Source organism: Physeter macrocephalus, chromosome 1 (assembly GCF_002837175.3).
Source record: "Physeter macrocephalus isolate SW-GA chromosome 1, ASM283717v5, whole genome shotgun sequence".
NCBI lineage: Eukaryota > Metazoa > Chordata > Mammalia > Artiodactyla > Physeteridae > Physeter > Physeter macrocephalus.
The window spans coordinates 92,843,464-92,857,612 of record NC_041214.2 but is presented as its reverse complement, the minus strand read 5'-3'; the positions used below and the strand labels follow the sequence as shown (position 1 = coordinate 92,857,612).

The 14,149-nt window shown below is 37.8% G+C and overlaps 1 protein-coding gene across 11 annotated transcripts in view; it reads right to left on the bottom strand.

Moving 5' to 3' along the window:
* GOLGB1 (golgin B1) overlaps positions 1-13,498 on the bottom strand; it is an 85,213-nt gene extending 71,715 nt beyond the window's left edge. For 6 of the 11 annotated variants that reach the window (XM_007106937.4, XM_007106941.4, XM_007106942.4 and 3 more), the window contains exon 1: positions 13,381-13,497. The gene's annotated coding sequence lies outside the window, so the exon portion shown is untranslated. Of the gene's footprint in view, positions 1-13,380 lie in introns of all 11 variants that reach the window. The other 5 variants (XM_007106934.4, XM_007106935.4, XM_007106938.4 and 2 more) reach the window with 1 other exon arrangement.
* Positions 13,499-14,149: the final 651 nt, after the last annotated feature.

Below are 14,149 nucleotides of genomic sequence, written 5' to 3'. Positions count from 1 at the left end.
ATTTGGATTCCTTTTATTTCTTTTTCTTCTCTGATTGCTGTGGCTAAAACTTCCAAAATTATGTTGAATAATAGTCGTGAGAGTGGACAACCTTGTCTTGTTCCTGATCTTAGAAGAAATGGTTTCAGTTCTTCACCACTGAGAATGATGTTGGCTGTGGGTTTGTCATTTAGGCCTTTATTACGTTGAGGTAAGTTCCCTAAGAGGGAAGTTTATAGCAACAAATGCCTACCTTTAAAAAAAGAAATATCTCGAATAAACAACATAACTTTACACCTTAAGGAACTAGAAAAAGAAGAACAAACTAAGCTGAAAGTTAGCAGAAGGAAGGAAATAACCAAGATCAGAGCAGAAATAAATGCACTGAAGAGTATAAAAACAATAGAAAAGATTGATGAAACTAAGTTTTTCAATGAAACTAAGTGATTTTCTATAAAGATAAAATTGACAAACTCTTAGGTATATCAACTAAGAAAGAAAGGAGAAAATTCAAATAAAAGTATATGTGAAAGAAAAGACAGGGGCTCTCCTGTTGGCACAGTGGTTAAGAATCTGCCTGCCAATGCAGGGGACATGGGTTCAAGCCCTGGTCCAGGAAGAACCCACATGCCGTGAAGCAACTAAGCCCGTGCACCACAACTACTGAGCCTGCGCTCTGGAGCCCACGAGCCACAACTACTGAGCTCATGTGCCACAACTTCTGAAGCCCACGCACCTAGAGCCCGTGCTCCGCAACAAGAGTAGCCACCACAATGAGAAGCCCATGCACCTCAATGAAGAGTAGCCCCCACTTGCCGCAACTAGAGAAAGCCTGCACACAGCAACGAAGACCCAACGCAGCCAAAAATAAATACATAAATAAATAAAAGAAAAGACATTACGATGGATATCACAGAAATACAAAGGATCATAAGAGACTACAATATACAATTATATGCCAAAAAACTGGATAACCTGGAAGAAATGGATAAATTTCTAGAAACACACAACCTACCAAGACTCATTCATGAAGAAATAAAAATCTGAAGAGACCAATAACAGTAGGAAACGGTAATCAACAACCTCTCAACTAAGAAATGTCCAGGACCTGGTGGCTTCACTGGTGAATTCTACCAAATGTTTAAAGAAGAATTAATGCCAATCCTTTTCAAACATTTCCCAAAAATAGAAGAGGAGGGAACACTTTCAAATTCATCTTACAAGGCTAGTGTTACCTGATAATGAATCCATAAAAGGACACTACAGGAAGAGAAAATTACAGCCCTATGTCCGTGATGAACATAGATGCAAAAATCCTCAACAAAATACTAACAGATCAAATTCAGCTTCACACTAGCAGGACCATACACCATGATGAAGTAGAATTTATTCCTTGGATGCAAGGATGGTTCAACATACACAAATCAATTAATGTGATACACCACATCAACCAGATGAAGGATAAATATCATAAAATCATCTGAATAGATGCAGAAAAAGCATTTGACAAAATCCAACACTCTTTCATGATAAAAACTGAACAAATTAGATACAGATGGGATGTACCTCAACATAATAAGTTTATATATGACAAGCCCACAGCTAACATCATACTCAATGGTGAAAAGCTGAAAGCTTTTCCTCTAAGATCAGAAACAAGACAAGGATGCCTATTCTCACCACTTCTACTCAGTATAGTACTGGAATTCCTAGGGAGAGTAATTAGGCAAGAAAAATAAATAAAAGGCATCCAAATCAGAAAGAAAGAAGTAAAACTGTCTCTGCAGAAGACATGATCTTACATATAAGAAAACTCTAAAGAATCCACGAAAAGCCTGTTAAAACTAATAAATGAACTCAGTAAAGTCAAAGGATACAAAATCAGTATACAAAAGTTATTGTTTTTATACACTAACAATGATCTAGCCAAAAAAAATAATAAATTAAGAAACAACCCCATGTTTAATAGCACCAAAAATAATAATAAAGTACTCAGGAATAAATTTACGAAGGAGATGAAAGATCTGTGCACTGAACACTATAAAACATTGGTGAAAGAGATTAAAGAAGACACAAATAAATGCAAAGATATCCTGTGTTCATGGATTAGAAGAGTTAATATTGTTAAAATGTACATACCACTCAAAGCAATGTACAGAGTCAGCACAATCCTTATCAAAACTCCACTGGCTTTTTTCATAGAAATAGAAAAAAAAAATCCTAAAATCATATAGAACCACAAAAGACCCTGAAAGGCCAAAGCAAGGATGATCAATTCATCATCAAAGAAGGTGCCAAGTATAGACAATGAGTAAATGGTCAAAGCAAGGATGATCAATTCATCATCAAAGAAGGTGCCAAGTATAGACAATGAGTAAAGGACAGTCTCTTCAATAAATGGTAGTGGGAAAACTGGATATCCACATGCAGAAGAATGAAATTGGACACTTATCTCACACCACATACAAAAATTAACTCCAACTTGGTTAAAAACTTGAACACAAGACCTGAACTGTAAAACTAGTAGAAGAAACACAGAAAAAAGGCTTCTCGACAGTCATGTGGGCAATTATTTCTTGGCTATGATCCCAAAAGTGCAGACAACAAAAGCAAAAGTAGAAAAATGAGATTCCATCAAACTAAAAAGCTTCTGCATAGCAAATGAAACAATGAAGAGAATGAAGAGACAAACTATGGAATGGAAGAAAATATTTGGAAACCACACACCTGATAAAGGATTAATATCCAAAATATATAAGTAACTCAAACAACTTAATGGCAAGAAAACAAATAACCCTATTTTTTAAATGGGCAAAGGATTTAGATAGACACTTCTCAAAAGAAGACATACAAATGGTCAACAGGTATATGATAAATGCTCAACATCACTAATCATCAAGAGAATGCAAATCAAAATCACAACATCACCTCACACCTGTTAGAAAGGCTATTATCAAAAAGACGAAAGATAACAAGTGTTGGCCAGGATGTGGAGAAAAAGGCACGCTTGAACACTGTTGGTGGGAATGTAAATTGGCATGGCCATTATGAAAAACAGTATGGAGGTTCTACAAAAAACTAAAAATAGAACTACCATCTGATCCAGCAATTCCACTTCTGGGTATATACCCAAAGGAAATGAAATAGTATCTTGAAGAGATATCTGCACTCCCATGTTCACTGCAGCATTATTCACAACAGCTAAAATACAGAATCAACCTAAGTGTCCATTGACAGATGAATGGATAAAGAAAATGTATACAGTATATACACACAATGGAATATTATTCAGTCCTAAAAAATAAGGAAATCCTACCATTTATGAAAACATAGATGAACCTGGAGGACATTATGCAGAGTGAAATAAGCCAGGCACAGAAAGACAAGTACTGCATGATCTCATCTATATATGGAATCTAAAAAAGTCAAACTCAAGGAAGCAGAGAGTAGAATAGTGATTGCCAGGTAGTAGAGAGTAGGGGAAATGGGGAGATATTTGTTAAAGGGTACAAAATTTCAATTATGCCAGATGAATAATGTCTGGGAATCTAATGTACAGCATGGTGACTACAGGTAGTTTGCTAAGAGAGTAGATTTTAAATGTTCTCACCTCCAAAAAAAAAAAAAAAGGTAACTACGTAAGATGATAAATATATTAATTAGCTTGACTGTGGTAATCATTTAACAATGTATACATATATCAATACATCACTTACACCTTAAATATATACATTTTTGTCAATTACACCTCAAAGAAGCTTAAAAAAATGATTAATATCTACTTCCAATATTGACACCTACTTAACAAAAATTAATGTCTAAGTATTGCTAAATGAATGTAGAGCACCTAACAGTACAGCAGAGCACAAACAAACAGTAGGTATATGACAGAAATGTGTATCATATTTACTTTTACAAAAGAAAAATTAAACTTTGATATTCTTACCATTTTCTATGATGCAAACTTTGGTGAACACACACACACACAGGTATATATGTGATTTCTTCATATGAATTAAAACAAATAAATTTATCAATTATCCCCCATCAAAAATAGAAAAACCCAGAAATGAAGCAGAAACACAAGAAATAATTTAAAATTTAAAAAAATATTTTGGAAATAAAGTTGAAACTAAAGGGAATAAGTATATGAATAATCACAACAAAGTTTCCTTAAAAAAAAAAAGAAGGGCTTCCCTGGTGGTGCAGTGGTTGAGAGTCCGCCTGCCGATGCAGGGGACGCGGGTTCGTTCCCCGGTCCGGGAAGATCCCACATGCCAAGGAGCGGCTAGGCCCATGAGCCATGGCCGCTGAGCCTGCGTGTCCGGAGCCTGTGCTCGGCAATGGGAGAGGCCACAGCAGTGAGAGGCCCGTGTACCGCAAAAAAAAAAAAAAAGTTGAAATGAAGGATAATTTTAAAAATCAAAAACAAATTAGCCATAAACTAAATATGTAACTACTTTGTGACAAAGCAATTTTACTCCTAGGCATTTATCTTAGAGTAATGAAAACTTAAATTCACCCATAAACCTATACATGAATGTTCTTAGCAGCTTTAGTTTTAAGCACCCCAAACTGGAATCAGCAAGGATGTCCTTCAACAAGTAAATGGTTAAATAAACTATGGTACAGGCATAGCTCGTTTTATTGAGCTTTGCAGATATTGCATTTTTTACAAATTGAAGGATTGTGGCAACTCTGTGTTGAGTCAGTCTACTGGTACCATTTTTCCTATAGCATTTGCTCACCTCATATGTCTCTGTGTCACATTTTGTTAACTCTCGCACTATTTCAAGCCTTTTCACTATTCTTATATTTATGGTGGTCTGTGATCTTTGATGTTACTATTGTAATTGTTGTGGGGCACCATGAACCACACCCTTATCAGGTGGTGAACTTAATCAAAAAATGCTGTATGTGTCCTAACTGCTCCACCCACCAGCTGTTCCCCTGTCTCTCCCTCTCCTTGGGCTTCCCTATTCCCTGATGCACAACAGTATGGAAATTAGGCCAATTAATAATCCTAAAATGGCCTCTAAGTGTTCAAGTGAAAGGAAGAGTCACACGTCTCTCACTTTAAATCAAAAGCTAGGAGTGATTAAGCTTAGTGAGGAAGGGAGGTCAAAAGCCGAGAGAGGATGAAAGTTAGGCCTCTTGTGCTAAACAGCCATGTTGTCATTGCAAAGGAAAATTTCTTGAAGGAAATTAAAAGTGCTATTCCAGTGAACTCACAATAATAATAAAGCAAAAGAGCCTTATTGCTGATATGGAGAAAGTTTCAGTGGTCTAGATAGAAGATCAAATCAGCTACAACATTCCCTTAAGCCAAACCCTAACCCAGAGCAAGGCCCTAACTCTCTTCAATTCTATGAAGGCTGAGAGAGGTGAGGAATCTGCAAAAGAAAAGTTTGAAGTTAGCAGAGGTTGGTTCATGAGGTTGAAACAAGGTAAAACAGCAAGTGCTGATGTAGAAGCTGTAGCAAGTTATCCAGAAGATCTAGGTAAGATAATTAGTGAAGGTGGCTACACTAAACAACAGATTTTCAGTGTAGGCAAAACAGCCTCCTATTGGAAGAAGATGCCATCTAGGATTTTCATAGTTAGAGAGAAGTTAATGCCTGGCTTCAAAGCTCAAAGGACAGTCTGACTCTCTTGTTAGGGGCTAATGCAGCTGGAGACTGTAAGTTGAAGCCAATGCTCATTTACCATTCTGAAAATCCTAGGGCTCCGGATGTGCAGGCTCAGCGACCATGGCTCACGGGCCCAGCCGCTCCGAGGCATGTGGGGTCCTCCCAGACCGGGGCACGAATCCGTGTCCCCTGCATCGGCAGGCAGACCCCCAACCACTGCGCCACCAGGGAAGCCCCCTAGGGCTCTTAAGAATGATGTTAAATCTACTCTGCCTGTGCTCTATAAATGGAACAACAAAGCCTGGATAACAGCACATCTGTTTACAACATGGTTTACTGAATACTTAAGCCCACTGTTGAGACCTACTGCTCAGAAAAAAAGATTCCTTTCAAATTATTGCTGCTCATTAACAATGCACCTGGTTATCCAAGAGCCCTCATGGAAATGTATGAGATTAATGTTGTTTTCATGCCTGCTAACAAAACATCCATTCTGCAACCCAAATTCTTTTTGAAATTACCCAGGAGTAATTTCAACTCTCAAGTCTTATTATTTAAGAAATACATTCCCTAAGGCTATAGCTGTCATAGATTCCTCTGATGGATTTGGGCAAAGTAAACTGAAAACATTCTGGAAAGGACTGACCCTTCTACATTCTGCTAAGAACATTCATGCTTCACGAAAAAAGTTAAAAATATTAATTTTTTTTTTTTTTTTGTGGTACGTGGGCCTCTCACTGTTGTGGCCTCTCCCATTGCGGAGCACAGGCTCCGGACGCGCAGGCCCAGCGGCCATGGCTCACGGGCCCAGCCGCTCCGCGGCATGTGGGATCCTCCCAGACCGGGGCGCGAACCCGGTTCCCCTGCATCGGCAGGCGGACGCGCAACCACTGCGCCACCAGGGAAGCCCAAAAATATTAATATTAACAGGAGTTTGGGAGAAGTCAAGCCCAACCCTCATTGATGACCTCTGAGAGGTTCAAGACTTTTGTGGAAGAAGTAACTGCAGATGTGGTGGAAATAGCAAGAGAACTAGAATTAAAAGTAGAGGCTGAAGATGTGACTGAATTGCTGCAATCTAAGGATAAATCTTTAACGGATGAGGAGTTACTGCTTCTAGATGAGCAAAGAAAGTGGTTTCTTGAGATGGAATCTACTCCTGGTGAAGATGCTACAAAGACTGTTGAAATGACAGCAAAGCATTTAGAATATTACATAAACTTAGTTAACACAGTAGTGGCAGGTTTGAGAGGATCAACTCCAATTTTCAAAGAAATTCTACTGTGGGTAAAATGCTATCAAACAGCATTGCATGCTACAGAGAATTTGTTCATGAAAGGAAGAGTTAATCGATGCAGCAAACTTCAATGTTGTCTTATTTTTAAAAACTGCCACAACCATTCCAACTTTCAGCAACTACCACCCTGATCAGTCAGCATCCATGAACATCAAGGCAAGATCCTGTATCAACCAGCAAAAAGATTACAACTTGTTGAAGGCTCAGATGGTAGCATTTTTCATGATAAAGCACTTTTTAATTAAGGTATGTATATTTTTTAGACATAATGCTATTTCACACTTAAAAGACTACAATATAGTGTAAACATAATTTTTATATGCACTGGGAAACCAAAAAAATTGTGTGACTCACTTTATTGTGATATTAGCTTTATTGCAGTGGTCTGGAACTGAACCCACAATATCTCCAAGATATGCCTGTACATACATACCATGGCATACTACATAGCAATAAAAAGGAACAAACTACTGATACACCTAGCAATTTAGATGAATGAATCTCCAGGAAATTATGCTAAATGAAAAAGAAAAAGCCAGTTCCAAAAGGTTACATGCTATATAATGCCACATTTACATAATATTTTGAAATGACAAAATTTTAGAAATGGAGGACAGGTGAATGGTTACCAGAGCTTAGGGAGAAGCTGAAGGTGAGAGGGTAGGAGGTGGTTATAATTATAAAAAGGCAACACAAGGTATCCTTGTGGTGTTAGAACTGTTCAACATCTTAACTATGGTGGTGGATACAGGAACCTACACATAGGTGATAAAATTTTATAGAACTTAACATACATGTATACAAATAAAATTGGGGAATGTATTATCAGCATCCTGGTTGTGATATTATATAATAGTTTTCTAAAATGTTACCACTGAAGGAAACTGAACAACGCATACAAGGTATCTCTCTGTATTATTTATTAGAATTGTATGTGAATCCGCAATTATCTCAATTTAAAAAATAAAAAGATTAAATTAAATGTGGTATCTTACGATAATACCGTGGAATAGAAAAATGACATCAATGGAGAAATGAGTAAAATCCAAAGTATGGAGTTTAGTTAATAGTAACGCATCAGTGTTGATTTCTTAGTTTTGACAAATGCACTTTTCTATTGTAACATGCTAACATTAGAGAATACTGGGTGAGAGGGATACTGAATTCTGAACTATCTTTGCATATTTTCTATAGTAAATTTAAAATTGTTCCTAATGCTTTGTTTCTCTTAAAAAATTCAAAGAAATAAATAGTAAAGAAGGAATCAAGAGAAAGTGATAAATATTGCAGATAAGAAATGAGGATAATAGGATCCCCAAAAAAGAAAACCAAAGCAAAGGTACAGAACAAACGCAAAATACAAAAGCCAAGAGCACTTATCTGAAATTTTAAAAGATTTGAAGTTACATATTGAAAGAGGCCACCAGATACCTGAGAATATCAACCCAGAATGACAAACAAGACATTCTAGTAAAATCAATGGACTTAAAAAGAATTCTTTGAGGTTTAGGCTGAAATGTGACTTAGAAGCAAAAAAAAAAAAAAAAAAAGACTATGGTCAGACTTTTCAACAGCAATGTTTTTGACAGCAAAAAAAATGGAGTCACAGACTTAAGATATTTAAGGAAAGAAAATGTGAGATAAGGATTTTATTTTCAGCAAAAATGACCTTCAAATATAAACAGCACAGACAGAATGTTACAAACTTGCAAGAAAACTAATGAAAAATTTTCCCAGGAGCCTTTCCTAAGGCATCTATTAGAGAAAAAGCTTGAGATAACCAAAATGACTAAAGAAACATCATCATAAGGACTGGTGTGAGCACTAAATATGTTACTCATAGAACTAAGACTGGGATGGAGATAGCATAGTATTTAATTATTATATGCTCTGACAACATATAGGGCTCCAATTTTAAAAAATGGGGAAAATGTAAATAGCATATACAAAAAAAAACTTATAAAAATTTTAACAACCAAAATTAGTGGTGGTCATTATCAGTATTATTATTCCTTGACTATTATATGTGTCCTGTGGAATTAAATGAGTAATTATGGGCATAGTAATTCTATCATATAGTCATTATGAAAAAAGGAGACAGACATATAACACAAAAGAAATTAAGAACCCCAAAATAAAAACTAATCTTGAATTTGAATCAAAAGTACCAGTATGAACCTACAAGGTATTATACCTTAGTACATATATTTTCCTAGCTCTGTCCATTGAAAAACACTATGACAAACTGAGAAGCAATAAGTATTTCTAGTCTTGAAATATTATTCCCCATTAAAAAAATTTTTTTTAATAGGAGGGCTTCTTAGAGAAATGGCTGATTTCAATTTTGAAGCAGGAAATGGTACAAAATGAGCCTGAAACATTTTTTCATACAAAATAGCAAGGAAGCTATCAAAGACTAACATAGAGTCATGTCAAAAGGATCCAGGAGACAAATTGAAGAAGTTCCCACAGGCCAAAGGAACAACTGAGTTTCTAATAAGATTATGAACTAAATTGCAACAAATATTTAAATCCACCAAAAATATTTAAATTCACAAGTTCATAATAATAATAAACTGGTCATCATCTGAACTAAGTATCATGAAAACTAGGTAAGTACAAGGATTTATTTTGTCTTTTCTATTTGGACTTTGCCTTATGACTCCATGATGCAAGAGTGATTTCTATAGCTGTTGACATTAAAGGAATAACATGGAAGTGTAAAAGGATGGGCACCTCAGGCACAGTTAGGGTCTTTAGGTAGCTCAGAGGTTGGGAACTTGAGGGCAAGAGAGCCACTAAGTAGCCATGCTTAAGCTAAACGAAGAAAGATGGATCTCTGCCTCTGACAGGCTCACTGTAGGACAGAAATGGGCAAATGCACATATAAAAATTAGTAAAGGGGAAAAGATATAGTAATAAATTCATGTAAGGAATATCTGTGACTACTTGACAAGCAATGCTCTTGCTGTTGTTTTATGAAGCACCAGAATCATGAATAGCAATTTGGGAAAAGAATAAAATAAAGAGCTTCATGCCAAGGTCAGGGTTCAATAAAACATTCAGGCAAATAAAACAATCCCTCTAAGTCAATGCTGGCCACACCTTCTATAAATTTTGCCACAGGATCTCAACACTTCTGTGTTGAGGTGGCATTTAGAATTCCATGAGTCTTATTTTCTCAGTATTCACTGCTAATTATTTTCAAAATATCTACTTGGTGTGGAGCATTATGCTAAGAACCACAAAAATATAAAAAGAAATATAAGGCATGCCCCAACCACAGAGAACCAAGTATAAAATGCATGGGAAAATAAAGTAACTGAAGACAGTGAGCACATGCCTATGACTACATGCATACGCACCATTTGCTTTGGAATTTAAATCACATTTTCCCACAGAAACAACAACACAGAAAATGGTTGTATTTCCAGATCACTCCTCAAACTCACTCAATGCATAGTTTAGCTGAGCCTCAGTAGTTTTCCTTAATTCTAAGTGATCCTCAACCAATTTGAGAAGCTGATAGGAAATGGTACTATATAGCTGGGAAAAGCATATGCAATACTATGATATAATTTTACAATTAGAAAATGGAAAACTAGTTTTCATGACACAAAAAAACTTGTTTTTATTAAACAAATTTAGCAGTAAACGGTAGCTATAATTTATATACACAGTACTATGTACTAAATACTACTCCAATTGCTTTACATATAATAACTTATTTATCCTCATCATTTTACTCATTTTATTTTTAAAACAACCCCAAGGAGGAGTTCTATCAATAATCCCTAGTATTAAAGTGTGTAAGGCATAGGGAAGTTAAGTAATCTTCCCAGTCACAGAGCTCGACAAAGCTTCTTTACTGGTAGAGATTCAGAAGATAACCTATTTTCTGAGCAACCTCATCACCCAACATTCTTCACTGGGGCTGAAAATAGTGCTGGAGGCATGAGGGCACTTGTAAACTTGTATATACTTACAGTTATATAACCACTAGACCAAAATGAAATGACTCACAGTAGTAGGGCTCTAAAGAATTCCATATTGTTTATACCATAGATAGGCTCATTCAAGGGAACAAAGGATATTTGCACATGGATATTCACTACAGCAGTGGTTTTTGTTTGTTTGTTTGTTTGTTTTTAAGAGTTTATTTTTACTTTTTAAAATTTTTGGCCTTGCGGCATGCAGGATCTTAGTTCCTGGACCAGGGATCAAACCCGTGCCCTCTGCCGTCGAAGCACTGGACCGCCGGGGAAGCCCCTACAGCAGTGTTTGTGATGACTAATGACTGAAAACAATATCAATGTCCATCAATAGGGGACAGGCTAAATACATTTTGATATTTCTACAGGGGAATGCTGTACAGCCTTTTAAAAGAATGGGGTAGTTTTATACTTATGGATATGGAAAAAATACCTTATAGTATAAAGTGGAAAAAAAAAGGTGTAGAATAGCAGGTATATTATGATTCAACTTGTGTGAGAGAGAAAAAGAGAGGGATATATATTATACATGTGCTTGAATATGATCAGAAATTTTCTTAAGAATAAAAAAATTATTTACAGTGCTTACTTCTGGGAAATAGGGCATGGGGAAAAGGATCAGTACATAGAGGAGAAAGAGATTTTTGTTTTTATATTATATCCTTTTGTATTGAATTTACTTTTACCAAAAGCACATATTGCTGATTTTAAATTAGCTTAATTAAAAATGGAGTATTGTAGAGCTTAACATCCTTTCATATAGTGGTTCCTAACAATATACTAGTAGGTAATGATCAGTGGTGAGATGTGTCCCAAATAATTTATCTCTAATAGTAGTTAAGCTAGAGAAGTTTATGAATGATTTTTTTATAAACAAGAATAAAATCAACATCCTTTTAATTAATCCACTAATGTAACGGGGAAAAAAAGAGAGACTTTACTATTCAAGCAGAGGGAAAAGAGAATTATATCCTAAAGATGATTATTTTTAGAAGAGGCTGCATTCAGAGGAATGGAGGTCCTCAAAAATAATAATAATAATAATAATAATAAATTAAAATAAAATAAAAAGGATTCCCCCAATCTGGAAGTCCTCAGAGATGCAAACACCTTTCTCAGAAAATAAGGAAACATTTTTATGTGATCTCCAGATTGGGTTGGGAGTGTCCCAGAAAATAGGCAAGAATTTGTTTTCATCCTTTTAAATATGTATGTTTTTGTATATTTTATAAGTAATATATTTACAGTGTTATTCATACATTATTTATAATTAAATATACAGTATTTAGAGGATGTTTGCTCAAAAAAAAAGTTTTACTGATAGGGCAATTAAAAATGTTTGGAAACTACTGATGTAGTGCAACAAATTTAATGCAGTGAAGAGGAAAGCATTAAATGGCCATTCCGTGGTCAAAGGATGTAAAGTAAAAGCTGTGAAACAGTCAGTGTACAACGTCTGCCAATTTTTGACCATTCACAATTATTCTGATCATCCAAATTTAATTACTTCATTCTTCTGAAAAGGCCTCCAGCCTTTCTGTGGGGAGTTCTCCACTGCCATCTTGCACAGAACTGTGAGAGTCTTTTAAAAGCTCAGAAAGCTTCCAACTACTTCCAAAAGTGAAAGTACTTATCCAGTGATTTTTAAATATCTCTGCCCCACTCTTAAACTGTCCTCTCCCCACAGACCAACTGGAACTCTTTAGTAAGTCAGAAAAATATATTCCTCATTTGTCGAGGGGCTTATCCTCTGCTTCACACTCCTACGCACCACTCCTGTTACGCAGAATAAACATCCTCCACACCACCAAATCAAGTTCTTTTTCCTCCAGAATTCTATTCAGGGTTCCCTTTCCTCTAACTGCCTGACCACCTCTGATTCCTGGGACTTTAGTGTTGATGGGATCGCAAGGATCTTCCCTCTCTCCGAATCTCTCCAGCAACTCATTAGCAGGATCATTCGTCAGGCCCTCGTTTGAGTTACTGTCGCCAATGTTTCTGCGATCTCTGCCCTCAAGACTTTCGGTTTGTCTGGGTCCCGCCTCCCCTTCCCGACACTAAGTTTGTTTAGGGCCTGAGCGCAGGGGCCTGGCAGGTTCTCTCCGACGTCAGCTGTTGCGTACACAGGTCAGCCTGAGCAGGCCGCTCAGGGAACAAGGCCGTCCTGACAGGACCGACCGGAGCGCCTTTCTCCGTCGCTCCCGGAGGAGAAACGTCCTGGGGATGGGGTAGACAGTGCATATGTGCCTAGAGGCTGCACAGGGCGATCCCGAAGCCATCCGGCAGGGCCAGCTGGCGTGTGGACGATTAGAACTAGGCCTGGTAGGTGAAGGGAGGCGGATTGAACGGCCGGGTCCGGGACTGAATCAGGACGGGGAGGGAACCCGAGTGTGGCTGCTTTGGCAGCCCCGCGGGTCCTGTGGCGGGGGTGACCGTTACAAGGCTCAAGGAGGCGAAGAGTTGGGGAGCGTCCCCCACTCACCTGGAAGAGGCTGTCGCCGGAGGCTCCAGCTGCCCCCCTCCCAAATTTAAGCCACGTCAGCTCGGGAATCCCGTACGCGACACCTACCGCTGCAGCGCCCCGCCAAGGGACTCAACCACTGGCAGTTGGGACGGAAAAGGGGATTAGGCTATGGACCAATCAGGACTATCAGCAGGGCGTTACCAGGGAGACCAGGCACGCCTTGTTTGTAACTAACCCATCAACAATGACAGAGACCAATCAACGTCGGGATAGGCTCCGCTTCCTCAAAGAAACAGCCAATGGACTCTGAAGAGTGGAGGAGGGGCGGAGTCAGACGGGAGCAAGTGTTCCGGAAGAAAATCTAGGGAAGAGCCGGAAATGCCGGGAGGGCGGGCGTTCGGGTAACGTTAGGTATTGATGGGACGGCCGATTTCTTCTAATTCCTCCGCAGGGTTGGCGGTGCCTGACCCAGTTTATGGCTTGGGCTTTTGCTGAGACACTGCACCCCGGGAAACCAGCTGCTGTTAGGATTGTTGAATGAGCTGTGAAGGGAGTGGGGATGTGGGTTTTGCTCTTAGAGTCATAAAATATTAGAGCCAGAAGGTAGGTAGTCTAATATGACTTTTTCATTTTACTGATGAAAAATGAGAACCAGTTTAAAGTGACTTGCCCAAAGACAAACAGCGACTTACTGATGGAACTCAGACAAGAACCTGGCGTCTGTATGAAAGGATCAGAGATGTTTCTAAGGACATGAATGAGAGAATAGTGAATACTAGCCTTTTAG